This window comes from Pleurodeles waltl, chromosome 5 (assembly GCF_031143425.1).
Source record: "Pleurodeles waltl isolate 20211129_DDA chromosome 5, aPleWal1.hap1.20221129, whole genome shotgun sequence".
Taxonomy (NCBI): Eukaryota; Metazoa; Chordata; class Amphibia; order Caudata; family Salamandridae; genus Pleurodeles; species Pleurodeles waltl.
The window spans coordinates 112,074,068-112,087,279 of NC_090444.1; positions in this window are offsets into that span (position 1 = coordinate 112,074,068).

Consider the following 13,212-nt stretch of genomic DNA (forward strand, 5'->3'; position numbering starts at 1 on the left):
ATTAGCATAATTTTTTTTTACATTTTTACGCACTACAGAATAGCCAAACATTTATCCAAATCTCAGACTGAGATAATATGCTGTCAAATGTTTCATAGTGTTCCATCACCTTGCAGTGACGGACTGCTCACTTATTTGGAAACCATATTTCTTTTCAGGCTTATAGGTAGGCCTCAACAAATATCACTATGTTTTGAACTAAGAGGATGTGAACATATTTATGTTCATGAGGATAAAAATCAGGTCTGCTCTTTGTGCTATATCAACTGTCCGCAATGGTTCCCTGCTACTCATGGCCCCTCCACCGCGGACGGTGCGCTTTGCCCTGCAGTGAGAAAGTAACTATTCAGTGAGACTAAGCTGGTCCCCTGTAGTTGTGACTTTCTCCCAGTCTCGTAGGACCAGATAGCCGCAAGAGGTGGTTTGGACTTTTTGGCCACATTTCACATAGATCTTTAAAATAGCATTTTGCAGGTTCTACTGATAAGATTTTTGTAGTTTTGGTGTCAAATTATTCATTAAAATTTGCTCTATAGTATGAATACTGTACACAATCCCTTTAAGTCTAACTGCTCTGGGTGAAGCTACCAGAGGGTTGAGCACAGGCCAATTCGGAGTTTGCTTGTGCCTCAACTTGACAAGGACTGTGGTTGCTGATTGGGTAGAGGTTAACCCCGCTCAACCAGTAAATCAGTTTCTTACACCCCCGAAATTAGATCCTGGCTTAGAGACTTGAACACATGGGTGACAGCCTAAGTTGGCACTCGTCTCTTGCTAGCTAGACCTGGCCCTGGGGCCTCAGCTGTCACAATATGGGACAGGCACATTCTAAAACTAGAAGCGTAAATGAATGATTGTCCCCCAGGAGTCACAGGCTGTCACTACTGAGGGGATGGATGGGTCACCCAGAGACAGCCCAGTTGGTGCATCAGACGGCTGCTTGAGACAGATGTGGCAGGAAGAGGGCCTTTAGCAGAACCAAAAGTAGCAGGGGAATACTGTGACAAATGCAAATAAATTCACTGTGCACGAGGGCTTTGACAACAGGTTGCTGTCTCCTGCCTTTTGTTGTGGACTGAGATGTGTGGTCTGCGGTATGTGGTGAGAGATCGATTTGGGGCCCCATGTCGTCTCCCTGGACCGCCCACCCCCTTCTGTCTGGCAACTAAATGAAACCGCTGCAGATTACACATTTACAGAATTAAATCTAGATAGTTGTTACTTTAGATGTTTCATTGTGCAATCGCTTATGATATATTCAGTCACGACTCGCAGTGGTAGAGGGGGCAGGGCGGTGCATGCACGGGGGGAGTAAACAGAGGGGATTTTAATAAAATGTAAAAAAAAAAAAACTTACCTTAAAGCTGCGGGCGCCGCGCAGCGTCCCACTCCTCTGCTGGCAGACACAGGCTCCCAGCCTGCCCTGCGCCCAATCCTGACGCTGCTTAAAGCAGTGTCAGGATTGGCTGGGAACGCCGAGCCAGGGCACTCCCAGGCAGACTGGGAGCCTGTGCAGGCTTGTGTTGCTGGGCTGGAGAGAGCCCTGTGCGCATGTATGTTTGGCCGGCCCGAGACAGCCGGCCAAACACACATGCACTCTGAGGGGGAGTGCTCAGCACTCCCCCTCATACTTGTCACCCCTGTGGGCTGCCCCTTTATAAGGAAACAATAATAAACATGTTTATTATTGTTTCCTTATAAAGGTTTTGCAGCTGCCGCTGCTGGCGGTAGAGGGGCGACGCTCCTCCGCCCTCATGGAGGAGCCGCCCCTGGATATATTTGTCCCTGATGAGCACATTTTCTTGCTGTTGTTTATTCCTCATTTGCATGGAGTGGTACACTTCATCACATTGGTATAGTGTGACGTTTACAGGTGCACTAGGTTGAACTTGGTACTATGTAGAACAAAGAGAGATAAAAAAATACACAATCCGTAGCCAGTAATCCTCATGGGAAAGCCACTGTGGGAAAAAGGAAGTGTCTCTCCCTTTTCCTGTTTCCATTTCCATGCCGGGGGGGTTCAGTTAAAGAAGATGCTGCACATTGGGTCCTCAGTGGGGCACTCATCAACACACTACATCACCATTTTTTAAATATATCCATAAAAATTACAAACGGCAGACTCTATGAAGAGTAATGCATTCATTAATGGTGTTTTCTAATAATTGCTGAGCATAATGGCATAAAAATGCTTTTTAATCAAATCCATGTGGTTCATGGTCTTTAAGCAAAAGCTTGAAGGGCATAATTGTTAAAGATGGAAACATTATGTGAAGATGCCTTGCCTTAGGGACTTATTCGTATCCTTGCCACACTAAGCTGGAGTGGAGTGCACATTAAAACTGAAAGCATTTCAGATACTCCACAGCATTACTCAAGCATAAAAGATATAACAGTAAGAACCATGCAAATCTATTACCATGAACAATTAAATTGCCCTTTACTGTGCAGAACTGTGAGGCTTGGCCAATTAAGCTCAATGAATCCCCTCATTACATACAATGTTAAGGGCCTTAATCGTCCATCTAAATGACTGAGCATCCTGTAAGAGCTAGCCACCCTAGAGGCAGACATATCCTTTTACCAACAAATGCTATTAGTGCACAGAGCTCGGAGGATCAGCGGTTTCGTCTATTCCTAAAGCAATACTTGGCTACGGCATTAAGGAATAGCAGCAGGGGTGGAGGTACTGGGTGGGGAAGGGAGTCTAAGTTAACCCTTTGTAGATATGGTAGTAAGAGGGGTAAGGACAGGAAGTAAGTGGAGGTTAATGGAAAGATAAAGGGAAAGCCCCTCTTAATTTCTGCTATACAAGTCAAAAGGGTCTTCTAAAATGGTATCTAAGAATAATACTGGACATCACTTTAGGACCACTCTTTGTCGGGGTGATTGCAACTTAGTTATGGACCCAAAGCAGGACAAATCACAGCAGAGGAAAGGATGGACTCTAGGGACCCCTATAGAGGAGGAACAGTGGCTGGAAGATTTGAGATACTTTCATACATGAAGATAAAGTAACCTGGAGGGGGGTGGAGGGAGAGCTGGGACCGCAAAATTAAACCACTTGCTACTGAATTATATAATAGTAGTCAATGCTATCAAAAATGTTACTAAAAAGTACACAGCACCTAACAATACAGGGAGGTTAGGAATGGTCTAGTTTGCAATGTGCAACAGACAGTGATTTACAACTCTCTCGTTGAGGAAGCAGCATGCTGGCTCTAAAGCCAAGTACAAATCCCATGAGCTACTCATCCTACCAGCCTACAACTTTACTTAACCTTAACATAAAGACCTTCAGAAAAGTCTTAGCCACCAGGCTAGATGGCATTACCCCCACTTTGATGTACTGACATGAATAGGTGGCAGTGGAGAGATACGGTGCTTCCCCCGGACACACAAAAGGCTTTTGATAGGGTAAGTGGGGAGTCCCTGATAAACACGCTGAAATCTATAGTCTTTGGTCTGGGTTCTTTAAGTTGGATAGTTGCTAATTTCGGGAACACGAAAGGATGATGGACGGAGTGCTGACAATGCAAACACTCACCCCCAGTCACAGATCTGGATTTAATCCATCGTTCTTTTGCTCACCATGCCACCCCAATTTGGACCCAGCCATATGCAAATCAGTCTTGACCCTGTTCCTCATGGGAACAGTCCAGCCCAAACTGCCAAGCCAGGTCCTCACTGGACCGGAAGTAAGCATCCTGGGACCGGTTTCAGAGTTTCACCCTTCATCAGCCAGGAAACCAAGGTATAAATTTGAGTAAGCATTAAGTTAAGTTAAAACGCTTATAAAGCGCAGACAGCTACCCACTCTGGTTTTGCCGGTGCAAGCAGTAAACATGTAGGAGTATCTGGCTTAGATGTTTCAAAACAGCCACATCTTCAATTGTCTGCGGCAAGCTGGTAACAATCTGCAGGATCTAATTTTTTTCTGGCAGAGAGTTCCAGAGCTTGGGACCCATAAATGAAAAAAAGCAGTCTCCCATGCAGATGAGCTTAATATTAGGGAGAACACGCAGGGAGAGGTTGCTAGAACACAGGTCATGAGAGGGTTGATACAGTTTTATCAAACCATGAATATGGCGAGGAGCAGTGCCTGCCCTAGCTTTAAAGACATAGCACTGAGCTTTGAAATGGGCTCGTTTTACCACCTCTAGCCAGTGCAACTCGCGGCAGAGGAAAGTAAGTGAGGCAGTCAATAAATCAGTCTTACAGCCGCATTCTGCCCCACCTGCAGTTGTCAGCGCCCAAGTAAAGGATGTTACCATAATCCAGGCGAGATTGAAGAAGTGCCTGGATTACAGTTCTTTGGGCAGATGTAGGAAGCATCCACATGAATTCCTGTAGCCATTTCACAGTGGTAAAACAAACTCCAGATACCTTTGTCACCTGTGGATTCAGGAAGAGCTTATTATCAATCAAAAACCCTAAGTTCTTGACTTTAGAAACGGGAGTCGGAGTCTCCCCCAACACCGCTGGCCAATGCTGTGGCCCCCCGAGGTTCGGATTTTTTCCATGGATCAGCACCTCCGTTTTATCGCCGTCCAATTTCAGCAAGTTGTTATTCATCCAGGAGGCTACCTGAGCCAGGCAGGAGTTAAGAAAGTTAGAGCTGTGGTCCTGAGCGGATGACATTGAAAAGATGATTTGCGCATCATCGGTGTGAGAGAATAGAGTTAGACCACACTGCTATACCATTTCGGCTAGAGGGCGTACATACATATTAAAAAGTACCAGGGTTAGAGCTGATCCCCGAGGAACTCCAGAAGCCACAGCGTGACACTTGGACAAAACTCCACCAGCGGAAACTTGAAAGGTATGACCCCTTAAGAAGGACGATAACCAAACCAAGGCATTCCACTGGATCCCCAATTGCATAAGTCTCCCCATAAGTATGTCATGGGAAACAGTACTGAAGGCGGCGCTGGGATAGAGTCGAATCAGTGCTGCCATCTCACCCTAAGGTGTTCTGTGACTCCTAAAAGTACAGACTCTGTACTGTGTCCTGGTCTAAACCCTGATTGGGAGTTGTGTAACAGATTCTGAGATTCCACAAAGACAGAGATGCCTGCAGACATGTTTTTCCAAAATTGTAGACAAAATAGTGAGCCAGGAGATAGGTCTATAATTAGACCAACTATCAGGATCTAGTTTAGGTTTTTTCAGAAGAGAAAGACCGAGGGCGTGCTTCCACTCTTGCATACACCGGGGCACCCATCAGAGGTGTCAACTCTCACCACTGCTCTAAACCTGCTCCCTTGAACCCACCGCAAGAGAGCAAGAACCTCAAAATTAAAGGGATTCAGCTAGGATAAGACACATTCAAGGTCACAGCCTTTGATGATAGCCTAACAGCACTTGTAGAACTGAACAATGCCTGAACTTATTAATGCTGGAACTGGATCAGTTCAGGTGGCAATGAGATAATACATCCAGCTACATAAATAAGAAGGGCTGGTGTGCATTGCTTGAGTTACAGACTGTTATCCCTTTGGGTGGTCGACCCTTTGCATCAACTACCTTGGCATTAGATTGACGTTTAACCTTTGCATGTGTGCCACAAAGAATCTTGAATTACAAGTATGACTATATGATGTATTGGTCTTTTCAAATGGCAGCCTTAAAAAGGGTGGTCCTGGAAAAATCTTACATACGTTCCAAGCCTTACGACCCCAATTTTAACATGGGGGCATTAAATGTTCACAACACATCTGCCACACTATTGCATAGAGAGTGAAATGTCTGAGATTAAGTGAGAGGGAAGGCGTCAAACATCCTAGTCAATGACTCTGGGTCGGCCTCTCGTCTTACACTATCAGGTTTTACAGCTAAGCTATATGATTGAGTGGTCGTGGAAGTAAATAGGCTATGCCACTTTTTGATAAAATTCTGACACAGTCCTTGGGCAGGGTCTGGTGATCCAAAATGCATAATAGAGAGCGGATGTTTATTAGTACATGAGAGCTCTGTCATCACTTGAATATCAGGAGAGGATCCCTTTAAAAGCCACTCTTTGGAAATTTTAATGCAGAGAATTATCAAGCTCGACAAGATCCTCTTCTTTGTAGCCTTCCCTTTCTTTGCTCCAGAGAACCCCCTAGACAGCTAATTGTCCATTCAAAGGTGCTTGGTATGATTAATGTATAGGCTTAAAGCCTTTTTGAGGTCCAACCGATGGAGCCTCTCCTCCTCTCGGGAGCAAAGAAGAGTGGTAGATTCATTGACTAACTTAAGTAGAAGGGAGTCATGGCTTTTGGTGAAAAGGCTGCATGAGTCATCAGCATTAACTTTTCGGGAAAAAAGGTGGTGCAGGAAAGACACACTGAAAGTACCTGACGGTCACTCACGTGACAAGCTGAATTAAGAGCAATGAGGAAGGCGGCCTTCAAGGTGAGGAATGCAGCGAGCAGCTATGCATTTGTTCGAAAGGCATATGCAAGAAAAACATCAAGAACAAGTTAAGGTTGCACTGTGGCATCAGAAAATGGTTTGGCAGGGACCATGTGTGTCAAACATTTAATAAACACTGTCAGAGACAATTTCAACAATGATGGGTTAGTTCAGCAAATGGTTAGTGCTGCAGACCTCATCACTACAGGTGAGTTCAAAAACGATGGTTAGTCATGCACATGTATAAAGTCCTAAAAGGCAGACAAATAACCTTTAACAGTACCCACTGCAAGGCCTCACTAGGCCAAAGATAAAACAAGCAAAATAACAACCAACAGCTTTCCTTGTAAGACGACAGCCTTTCGAATACCACACCAGACCACAAATTTGTCCCAGTGGCCAGAATAAATGGATTTCGGGAAACACTGCCTGGTATTCACCACTTCAGCTGGAAAATCAAATACAGTCAATCACTGCTGCTGAATCTCTATGCATGTAGGTGTACATTGTATACATTTGGGTGGAGGAACCAGCCCTTTTGCTGAGACAGCAGCAGCCGGATGCTCATGCCCAAAACGCCCAGGCACCACACTCTACTGGTACAAATCAGCAGCACTAGGGTGACTATGTCCTGACTTTTTTCAGAACTTGGGGCAAGAGAGGCAGGAATGGGAAGACGTATAGGAGACTTTTGTCCATTCCAGTCAGAATACATTTCCTGATAGGCGGTCCTGTGGAAACTTGAGTGCACCAAACCTTTGCCACTACATGTTTTCAATGGTGGCAAAATGATCTTGCAGTGTTCTTCTCACTGCTGGAAGACACCCTGAGCATCCTCGAGATGTAGCCACCACCAGTAATCTGCCTGATATCACCTGTTCAGTTTGTATGCTCTGGCATTCAGGGACACTTCATGATCAGAAAAATGATCAGGCACACCAGCCACCTCCAGAGGCACAGAGCATCCTGACACAAGTCTCGAGACCCAATTCCACCCTGGTTGTTGCAGTGCCACCTGGTTGTGGTGTTGTCAGTCAAAGAATCTGCAACAGCTTTCCCTTGAAGGATGTCAGGTAGGACTTCAGAGCCAGACAAATGGGCCATAACCCTAGTAGACTGATGTGGAGGTAGTACTCTTAGGAGATCAGACGTCCCCCATATAACCTCTTCCACCTAGCAGGGTCCCATCTGTCACCACGTTCAGCTCTGGGTGGAAAAGAGAGGAGGGCTTCTCACTGGACCAATTGCTTTTGAGTAGCCCCTACTGTAGATCTCAAGCCGTCTCCACTGAGACCAGGATTAGATCAATCATATTGAGTTGATGATGGACACATTGGAACTTCAAGTTCTATTGTAGAGCGTGCACAGGCCACCTGGCATTGTTGATGAGGAGGATACACAAGACTAAAAGTCCAAGAAGCCACTGAGATTGTTTTAGTATGATTCAGGACTGAGCATGAAATATCCGGATTACAGTCTGGTTTTCAGAGACTTGTAGTGGTTGAGGGAAAGCCCTGATGATTGTTTACACTTTCAACTCGCAACATCAATCAGACTCAAGCGAAAGTTGGTTGAGTGTCTGACATTGGCATCTGCACCAGATCATCCTCTGGCACCAATGGCGCTGGCCCTGGGGTTAGCGTTAGTAGGGACCAGAATGGATTTCTGGGCTGGAGTGGATGTTTGTATCAGCATTGTATGAAGTAATGGGTCCCAACAGGGCAGACCGCATCAGAAAGCCAACTGGAGGCACCTGCTGTTTCAAAGGGCCCAAAGCTGTACAAGTGGGCACATGAAATGCACTGAAAATTTGCAGCATGGCTTCCTTAAAGGTCTCAACCTGCTGCTGGATCGAGGAAGCCCTGGGAAATTTGAAGCATGTTGCGACCAGCTGAGCAATTGGTTCCGGAGTAGAAGACTTTGATGCAGCTGGCATTGTGACGTCCTCTCGTCTCCTCTTTGGTGACAGAATGGCAGGACTGGGTCAAGTATTGTTCCACTTTCCTATGCTTGCATTTGGACATGGACATTGACTTGAAGACTTCGAGCATGAAGTTAAGTGGTTGAGGGACGCCGCAGGACCAGGACTAAGCCAGAAATGTGGATTTCCTTTTATTCTTATTTTATTTTACTCGTATTTTATTTTATTCTGCTTATTGAAGTAACTGTGTTTTAGGCTAGATCATACCATATATATTTGTACGTTATTACAGATTTTTTTGATTTTTAAAATTTGACATAAATTTAACTGAAATAATGTACATTGTAAATCAATCATAATAGATGCATTTTATCTCCTACTATTGCAATATGGACACTACAATCTTAAATGGTTGCCTAGATCAGTGCAAAACAATATTTAATTTAAAAAAAGGTAATTTATGATTTGAAAATGGGAAGCTTGTTTACACTTTAGTTCATTGCATCTATCGTCTATAATCACTTTGCCGTTGCTGTTGGAAGAGGCAACACTTGAGACTTACCTGATTTTTATATTTGCAGCCATTTCTTTTTAAAGGAAAATGTTACTTGCCCTGTAGACATCTGTTCTTGTCATGTAGTGCTGTGGATTCAAATGCTTTGCACAAGTCTGCCATCTAGTGTTGGGCTTGGAGTGTTACAAGTTGTTTTTCTTTGAAAAAGGTTTTTCGAGTCACGAGATCGAGTGACTCCTCCTCTCGGTGATACAGCGCATGGGCATCGACTCCTTTGTTAGATTGTTTTCCCACAGGCGGGTGAAGTAAAGTGTGTGCACATGTAAATGTAGATAAATAGTAAAGCAATGAGATGTCCATGCAATTTATATACATATTTACAATATATTGTGCTACAACCACTACAGGCTCCTGGGGAGGAGGGAGGGCGCTTGTGAATCTACAGCAATACATGCCACAAACAGATATTTACTGGGTAAGTAACGTTTTCCATTCAACAGCATGTGTAGCTGTAGATACACATGCTTTGCATGGACTGTAAAGCAGTCCCCTCCAAAGTAAGCGGTGGTCAGCCTGTAGGAGTTGGATTAATTTGAAATAATGTCCTAAGTACTGCCTGTCCAACATTTGCTTCTTAGTAAGCTAACACATCAACACAGTAGTGTTTAGTAAATGTGTCTGGTGTAGACCATGCAGCAGCTTTATATATATCTGCTATTGGTATGTTCCCGAAGAATGGCATTGAAGCTCCTCCTTTCCTAGTGGAATGTGCTTTGGGAGCTACTGGTGGCTGCCTTTAAGCCTCAAGATAGCAAGTTTGAATCCACTTCACTATCCATCAGGCTAATCCATTTTTAGGTTGAGCATAGCAGCACGCAAGCACTGCTTTTCCAACGTGTTGGTATGTATCTGGGCTTTTAACCACGCCCACCGCACGCCCATCACTATTACTCATTCATGGGCTTGCCTTTCAAAAATCCTTTGTTCTCATTGGTAAGTGCTTTTCCTTTGTCCCTCCTTAGGGTGGTTTTGTTACCGCCTTGTCCATCGACCCTGTTACATGGATAATTGCACTTTTGCCGATAACTTTGACTGTGAGCAAACTTCTTTTTCCTTTTGTCTCTCTCTTCGCACTCACGGTAGCACTTTGAATCGGTTCACTTTTGTCAACTGTTTTACTTTTTACTATCAGTTTGTGTGGCAATAAAAGTCCAGTAAGGAATTTACAACGCTAATTGTTCTACCTTGAGCAAACGCGAGACCCATTGCATTGTGAATGCTTTTTGGAAATAGGATTACCTTTGTGAGGGTCTGAAAATGCTACAAAGAGTTGTTTTGATTTTCTAAAATATTTTGTTTTGTCTATGTACTACACGAGAGCTCTTTTAATATCAAGGGTGTGTACAGCTCTTTCAGCAGCTGAATCTGGATGTAGAAAGAAGACTGGCAATTCCACTGCCTGATTGATATGAAAAGATGAAACTACTTTTGGTAGGAATTTTGGATTTGCTCTAAGAACTAATTTGTTCGTATGTACTTGAAAGAAAGGTTCTTCTAAAGTGAACGCTTGAATCTCACTAACTCTTCCTAAAGAAGTTATTGCTACTAAGAAAGCAACCTTCCATGAGAGAGATAGTAGAGGTCAAGAATGCATGGGTTCAAATGGTGGGCCCATAGGTCTTGTGAGTACAATGTTAAGATTCTAAGCAGGAGCTGGAAGAACTCTAGGTGGAATGACTCTCTTAAGGCCCTCCATAAAAGCTTTTATAATTCAAAAAATGGAAATATGTTGTGTGTTTTTATGGTAAGCAGCTGTAGCTGCTAAATGAAGCATAATAGAGGAGTATGCCAAATTTGCTTTTGGCAAGTGTAACAAATAGCATACAATATCCTATACTTGAAGCCTTATGTGGATCAATATTTTTGGGTTGATAATACACAAAATGTTTTCAGTTAGCAGCATAACATTGTCTAGTTGTGGGTTTGTGTGCTTCTTTTAGAATATCCATACAATCTGGTGGAAGTTATAGGTATCCAAACTATATGACTTCAGCAGCCATATCGCAAGATTCAGTGTACTGGGATTTGGGTGTCTGATTTGGCCTCTCCTTTGAGTCAACAGATCTGGTCTGTTTGGCAGCTTGTGATGTGGTACCACAGACATATCCAATAGTGTTGTGTACCAATGTTTATGTGCCCATGTAGGAGCTATAAGAATCATAGTAATTGAGGTTTGTTTCATCTTTATTATTAGAGATGGAATGAGTAGGAGAGGTGGAAATGCATAAGCAAATATCCCAGACCAGTTTATCCATAGAGCATAGCCCTTGGATTCAGGGTGTGGGTAAGTGGATGCATAGCTTTGGCATTTTGAGTTTTCTTTAGTGGCCAAAATGTCTCTGTCTGGGGTTCCCCACATTTGAAAGAATTTTTGAATTACTTGTGGGTGAATTTCCTATTCCTGGACTTGTTGCTTTGTCCTGCTTAACAGGTCCGCTAGTTGATTGTCAATCCCTGGGAGATACTCTGCCACTAATTGAATGTGATTGTGAATTGCCCACTTCCAATTTGTCTGGGCTAAAAAGGGACAATTGAGACAAGTGCCCCCCCACGTGTTTTTGCAGATAATACATTATTATCATGTTGTCTGTATGTATTACCACTACCTTGTGTGCAATTTGTGTCACAAAAGCTTTGAGTGCTAGGAATAATGCTAGTAATTCCAAGTAATTTATATAAGTCTGTTGGTTGGAGTCCCATTCCCCCTGTATGGTGAGATTGTTGAGATGAGCTCCCAAACCTATCTGTGATGCATCCGTTGTGATAGTGGTCTGAGGCACAGAGGGGGTCATTCTGACCCTGGCGGCCGGTGACCGCCAGGGTCACCGACCACGGGAGCACCGCCAACAGGCTGGCGGTGCTCCCTCGAGCATTCTGACCGCGGCGGTTCAGCCGCGGTCAGAAACGGAAAGTCGGCGGTCTCCCGCCGACTTTCCGCTGCTCGGGTGAATCCTCCATGGCTGCGGAGCGTGCTCCGCAGCCATGGGGATTCTGACACCCCCTACCGCCATCCTGTTCCTGGCGGGTCTCCCGCCAGAAACAGGATGGCGGTAGGGGGTGCCGTAAGAGGGCCCCACTGTGTATTTCAGTGTCTGCAAAACAGACACTGAAATACGCGACGGGTGCAACTGCACCCGTCGCACCTTCCCACTACGCCGGCTCCATTCGGAGCCGGCGTCCTCGTGGGAAGGTAGATTTGCCCTGGGCTGGCGGGCGGCCTTTTGGCGGCCGCCCGCCAGCCCAGGGCAAATCTCAAAATACCCTCAGCGGTCTTGTGACCGCGGAGCGGTATTTTGACGGGGAACATTGGCGGGCGGCGGACCCCCAGAGTTCTGAAAGTGCTGCCCTTTCGAGAGGTTGGTGTGGTTCCACCATTGCAGAGAGCAGTGAGTTTGGCGGTCAAACAACACTAGGGGCCAGATGTATCAAGCGTTTTTGCATTCGCAAACGCTGCAAATGTCTGTTTGTGAATGCAAAAATGTTTTTCACGATCTATGAAATGCATTAGTAGTGGGAAAATAAGAAATCGCAAAAATAGCGAATTTTGCGAATGAGAGACAAATTAGCGTGACGCAAGCAGCGTATCGCAAATAGCAATATGATTTACCGAATCGCTGTTAGCGAAACGCTAATTGCGATACAAAATAGCGATTCACAGATAGCGATTTCCTAAATCGTGCCGCTATTTGCGAGATGCAGATTGCGACACGCAAAAACAGATTCACAATGCGATGTAGCAAAAAATCGCAATTTGCGATTATTCGCAGAATGGCCATTTGCACATGCAATTTACCACGAACTAAAACCAGGTGGTAACGAGGTGCAACGTATATAAAGAGGCCAATAATGCCTCAGCTACTCTTCCACAATGGCTGCACTCTACGTCATGGCGAGGAGAATGAGGATCTTGGCAGGTTAGAGGAGAGAGAGGAGGAGACAGGAGCACATTTCCAGAGTGCGCATAACCCTTTTTGACCAGACTGAGGAGGAAATTTATGATAAGTACAGGTTAAGCTCAGCCATGATACTTGACCTGATAGGTGAGCTACAACCCATGCTGCAGCGCACAACACACAGGACCAATAGCATACCCACACATGTGCAGGTATTATGCTCCCTGCACCTACTAGCCTTAAGGAGCTATCAAGGGGTCATAGCAGCAGCTAGAGGGGTATCACAGAGTGCCCTTTCTAGATTTTTCAATGCATTTCTCAATGCCATGCTGAGCAGAATACAACTGTACATCAGATTCCCCAATCCTTCTCCCACCTCACCGCCAAGACCTGGAACTCCCTCCCGACCCCCCTGTGCCAGATACAGG